Raw genomic sequence first — 6,480 nt, 5'->3', positions numbered from 1 at the left:
AGAATTAGAACAGGATGGAGAGCATTTCTGTCTGACATTTCAATTGTGCCAATGATTTTGTATACATCTTGTTCACTCTGAATTTGACCATAATCACAATGGAAGCAACCTGTACATACAAAGCTGGATTGACTTATTAAGGATACATATGTATTTTATGAACTCTTATATAACACATATTTGAGTTGTACCCTTCTCTCTTCTGGCCATTTGAGCCAGCCATTTCTTTACTACAGCATGGTGGGAGAAAGCACATACTAGGGAATAGAACTCCCTGGGCGGGACCCCTTTCTGGCTCCCCTACTTTTTAGCTGAGAGGCCTTAGATATGCTGTTAATCTCTTATTGGAATTATGAGGAGCCTGAGAATTTACCTACTTGCAAGCTAACAAGTTAGCCTGGGACCATTTCTTGGATTCTAGTAGAACACATGAGACTCATGAGTCAGAGACAAAGGACTTCATTACTCTCAGCAATAGCAGTAGCCAGAGCCTCAGCTTTTGTGCCAGGTCCTGAGACCCAGTCCTTATGGGGTGATGCGTGCTATGGGTTGTTACAGGAAAGCAAGCTTGAGTGTAGAAAACCCAAATGTTTTATAAGGGTCAATAAGCCTGCCTAGCCTTTGCCCTGAAAGGGGAGTTACCTATGTTAAACTGGGCGAAAATAAACCTGCCTTTGCACTTGGAGACACTATCCCTATTTTCCAAGCCTGTTTGCTATACAAACGTCCTTTAAAAGACAGTCTGGAAAAATGGCAGCCACTTCCTCTGTTCACAAGATGTACAGGAACACGAGAGACCCATGGAGAGTTGTCTCCCCATACATCTATGTGCACAATTTATTCCTCTGTAAAAGGGGATAATTACCAATCTCCACAGGGTTGCTGAAGAATGTAATCAGATTATATTTGAAAAGAACTTAGAAGGGTATCTGCCATATTTCAAGCACTCAGTCATTGTAGCTCTTGTTGCTATCCATTAGTATTATTCATTAGTATTCACTAGTATTATTAGTGTTATTCATTAGTATTCATTAGTATTATTTTCTCCTCATCCCTTCAAAAAAAAAAAAAAAAAAAGTTGGCACAATCTCATGTGATTGCAAGAAGTCCTGCAAAGGTTCCTGGGGCTTGTCTGTTATCCACCACTCTAAACTCTTGCTCCCGTTCGATTTTCTATACCTTAAATGTTTCCTTCCATATTCTCCAGCCCTCTGTGGCTTCCTTTGTTCCCAAAACATGACCTAGTCCCATCTCATTTGCTCCCCAAAGAACAACAAATGGAATATTCTCCCCATAACCAACTTCCATTGAAGGTTTGGCTAGAATAAATCCTGCCTAAATTTGACTATTGGTCATTGTCATTCTAAAATTCTTCAGCTGTGCCTTTCATCAGAGGATTACTTTCCTCCAATACCAGCCCCTCCCTATTCTACCACCACCAGTGGAAAACCCTTGCTTTTACTTTATTATGCAGGGTAATTTACTGCCTTTTTGTCCCAAGTCTAGCCTGGGGCCTCCTTTTGTAACTAAAGATCCATTAATGTGTTTTCCATATGAAAAAGTGATTTATTCCTCTCAGTTAAATTCTGCAATTTCCCTAGGACATAGAAGTGGTTAAGGTCAAATTAAAAAAAAACAAACTATTTTTCCTTCTAACTCAAAAAGAAGCCATTTAGAATTGCTGCAACATTTTAAAAACAATTCGGAGAGTTTGTTCAACATGTTTAGTCTCAGTCTTTCAAATAAAAATCCAGGGTTCCAAACATTTAATTGATTTGTTCAAGAAAAGTAGCAAATCATAATGAAACAACACCTGGATGATTCATAGCACATACAACACTTTAACTTTTAAAGTTAAAGGTACATAACTTCTAGTTCATATTTCTTTTTTCTCTTCCTTTCTTTAATTTTTTTTTAACATTTATTTATTTTTGAGAGAGAGAGAGAGAGAGAGAGACAGAGTGCGAGTGGCAGAGGGTCAGAGAGAGGGAGACACAGAATCCGAAGCAGGCTCCAGGCTCTGAGCTGTCAGCACAGAGCCCTACATGGGATTCAAATTCACTAACCTCCTGATCATGACCTGAGCTGAAGTCAGCCACTCAACCCACTGAGCTACTCAGGTGCCCCTCTAGCTTCATATTTCTAAATCTAAATAGGATAGAACAATGTCTTCTCTATTTCTTCTTACAATATAATTGAAAGTAAAAATATTACTATTTGGGAATCAAAGAAGTAAAAACTACTTTTTTTATGTAAGGTACTTCTTTGTTATTATTCTTCAGTTACAACTAACAGAATATTAGTGTCAATTATTACTCATTAGTACACTATTTTAGTTTAGTAAAATGCAACATCCATTACTCTTTAAAACGGAATGCTTTCCTTTTTAACTTTCCTATAAAAGATACTGATATTTATTAAGTAGAGGCATTTATTTTGGCGTATTAAGGTTGGTTGAGTTTCTTCATGAAAATGTTCATACCACCTACTCTTTTGAGTATTTAATGAATAAATTTAATTTTTCCTACTGTTCAAAAGCAATCAAAACAAAACATTTTTTACATCACCATTTTAATGAGCTTTGCTTTAATGATTAGTTCAATGTGAAATTAGTCATACTTAACTGAGTTATGAAAATAGAAAATATTCAGATACCTAAGTTAGGGGTTCACTGGTATTCAGGTAAAACAAGATCCTGTTTAAAAAAACTAATCTAATGGTAACTTTCAATTATTTGGGAATCAAAGTATTCATTATATTTGTTTGTTTTGGAAAATAAGGGGAAGGAAGGAGGGACTATTATCAGGTGACTAGAATAAAACAGTTTTAACCTTTATCTTTTGTCCTAATAAATTCTAGGCCTTCTTTAACTAGTGGCATATATATATATATATATATATATATATATATACACATACATGGAATATATGTATATGGAATATATCTATGGAATATATATATAAGGAATATATCTATGGAATATATCTATGGAATATATCTATGGAATATATATGGAATATATATAGGGAATATATATGGAATATATATAGGGAACGTATATATATGGAATATATATAGGGAACGTATATATATGGAATATATATAGGGAACGTATATATAAGGAATATATATATATGGAACGTATATATAAGGAATATATATATATGGAACGTATATATAAGGAATATATATATATGGAACATATATATAAGGAATATATATATATAGAATATATATAAGGAATACATATAATATATATAAGGAATATATATTATATATAAATAATATATATAATATATATTATAAATAATTATATTTATAATAAATAATTATATATCTATATATAAATATATAAATAATATATAAATAATATATATAAATATTTATATATAATATATATAAATATATATAAATAATTATATATCTATATAATTTATAATATAATTTATATTATATAATATAATATATATTAATATAATATATTATATATATTAATATATATTATATATAACATATATAAATTTATATATTTATTTATATAAATACTTATTATATACATTTATTTATATAAATAAATATATATATATGTATATATAAAAGCCACTACGTAAGGAAGGCCCAGAATATACATACACATACACATGCACATACACATACACATACACATGCATATGTACTTTGATAATTTACGTAGACCAGGACTGGTCTCTTTGGTGCCATATTCCAAAGTGGACAATCCTAACTCACCTAAATTTCACATATCTAATAAGGGGCAAATTAATTGTCTACTTTTCTCCTTTTTTATCTTATTTTTTTTTTAATTCCAGTTGGTTAACATACAGTTTTATATTAGTTTCATTTGAACAATATGGTGATTGAACACTTCCATGCATTACCTGGGCTCATTCCAGCAAGTGCACTCCTTAATCCCCATCACCTATTTTCATTCATTTTTCTACCCACCTCCCCTCTGGTTACCATCAGTTTGTTCTCTGTAGTTAGTCTGTTTCTTGATTTCTCTCTCTCTCTTTTTCTTTCTCTTCCCTTTGCTTGTTCTGTTTATTAAATTTCACATGAGTGAAATCATATAGTATTTTCCTCTCCCTGAATACTTGTTCACTTAGCATTATACTCTCAAGTTCCATCTATGTCGTTGAAAATGGCAAGATTTCACTCTTTTTTTGCGGCTGAGTAATATTCCACTGTATATACACACCACATCTAATTTACCCATTCACCAGTCAATGGACACTTGGGCTCCTTCCATATCTTGGCTATTGTAAATAACACTGCTATAAACTTAGGGGTGCATGTATCCCTTTGAATTTGTGTTTTCGTATTATTTGTGTAAATACCTAGTAGTGCGATTGCTAGAGCCTAGAGTAGTTCTATTTTTAACTTTTTGAGGAAATTCCATACTGTTTTTCACAGTGGTTGTGTCAGTTTGCATTGCCATCAACAGTGCATGAGGGTTCCTTTTTCCTCCACATCTTCGCCAACACCTGTTGTTCTTTGTATTGTTGATTTTAGCCATACTGATAGGTATGTGAGGTGGTATCTCATTGTAGTTTTGATTTGCATTTCCCTGATGATGAGTGATGAGCATCTTTTCATGTGTCTGTTGGCCATCTTTATGTCTTCTGCAGAGAAATGTCTATTCATGTCTTCTGTCCATTTTTAATTGGATGATTTGTTTTTTTGGTGTGGAGTTGTATAAGTCTTTATATATTTTGGATACTAAGTCTTTATCAGATGTGTCATTGGCAAATATCTTCTCTCCTTCTGCAGATTGTGTTTTAGCTTTGTTGATTGTTTCCTTCACTGTGCAGAAGTTTTTTATTTTGATGTAGTCCCAAATAGTTCATTTTTGCTTTTTTTTCCCTTGCCTCAGGAGATGTATCTAGAAGGAAGTTGCTATGGCCTATGTCAAAGAAATTACTTCTTGTGTTTTCTTTTGGATTTTTTATGGTTTTAGGTCTCACATTTAGGTCCTTGATCCATTTTGAAATTATTTTGGTGTAAGAAAGTGGTCCAGGTTCTTTCTTTTCCATGTAGCCATCAAATTTTCCCTACATCATTGGTTAAAGAGATTGCCTTTTTCCATTGGATACATTTCCCTGCTTTCTTGAAGAATAATTGACTGTATTGTTGTGGGTTTATTTCTGAGTTTTCTGTTCTGTTCCATTGATATATGTGTTTTTTGTTTTTTGTTTTTGTTTTTGTTTTTGTTTTTTTTTTTTGCCAGTATCAACTTATTTTGATTACTACAGCTTTGTAATATAACTTAAAGTCTGGAATTGTGATGCCTCCAACTTCACTTTTCTTTTTCAAGATTGCTTTGGCTATTTGGGGTCTTTGTGATTCCATACAAACTTTAGAATTGTTTGTTCTAGTTCTGTGAAAAAATGATGTTGGCATTTTGATAGGGATTGCATTAAATGTGTAGATTGCTTTGGGTAGTATACACATTTTAACAATATCTGTTCTTCGAATCCATAAGCATTAAATGTCTTTCCATTTCTTTGTGCCATGTTCAATTTATTTCATCAGTGTTTTATAGTTTTTAGAGTATAGATCTTTTATCTCTTTGGTTAGGTTTATTCCCACGTATCTTATTTTGGGCACGTTGTAAATGGGATTGTTTTCTTAATTTCTCTTTCTGCTGCTTCATTATCAGTGTATAAACATGCAACATATATACATTGATTTTGCATCCCGTGACTTTAGTGAATTTGTTGATCATCTCTAGCAGTTTTTTGGTGGAGTCTTTTGGGTTTTCCATATATAGTATCAAGTCATCTGTAAATAGTAAAGTTTTTCTTCTTCCTTACTGATTTTGATGCCTTTTATTTCTTTTTGTTGTCTGTTTGCTGTGGCTAGAACTTCCAGTGCTATGTTGAATAAAAGTGGTGAGAATGCACATCTTGTTGCACTTGTTGAGAGGAACATCTTGTTCCTTACCTTAGGGGAAAAGCTCTCAGTTTTTCCCCATTAATGATGATGTGAGCTGTGGGTTTTTCATATATGGCCTTTATTATATTCAGGTATGTTCCCTCTAAACCTACTTTGTTGAGGGTTTTTATCATGAATGGATGTTGTACTTTATCAAATGCTTTTTCTGCATGTACTGAAATGATCATATGGTTCTTATCCTTTCTCTTATTGATGTGATGTATCGCATTGATTGTTCGCAAATATTGAACCACGCTTGCAGCCCAGGTATAAATCCCGTGACATCATGATAAATGATTTTTTTAATGTATCGTTGGATCCAGTTTGCTAGTATTTTGTTGAAGATTTTTGCATCTATGCTCATCAAGGGTGTTGGCCTATAGATCTCTCTTTTAGTGGTCTTTATCTGGTCTTTATGCTGGCCTCATAGAATGAATTTGGAAGTTTTCTTTACTTTTCTATTTTCTTTTTTTTTTTTTTTTTTTTTTGGAATAGCTGGAGAAGAATAGATATTAAGTCTTCTTTAAA

Source organism: Leopardus geoffroyi, chromosome C2, assembly GCF_018350155.1.
Source record: "Leopardus geoffroyi isolate Oge1 chromosome C2, O.geoffroyi_Oge1_pat1.0, whole genome shotgun sequence".
Taxonomy (NCBI): Eukaryota; Metazoa; Chordata; class Mammalia; order Carnivora; family Felidae; genus Leopardus; species Leopardus geoffroyi.
Note: the sequence above shows the minus strand (reverse complement) of the source record.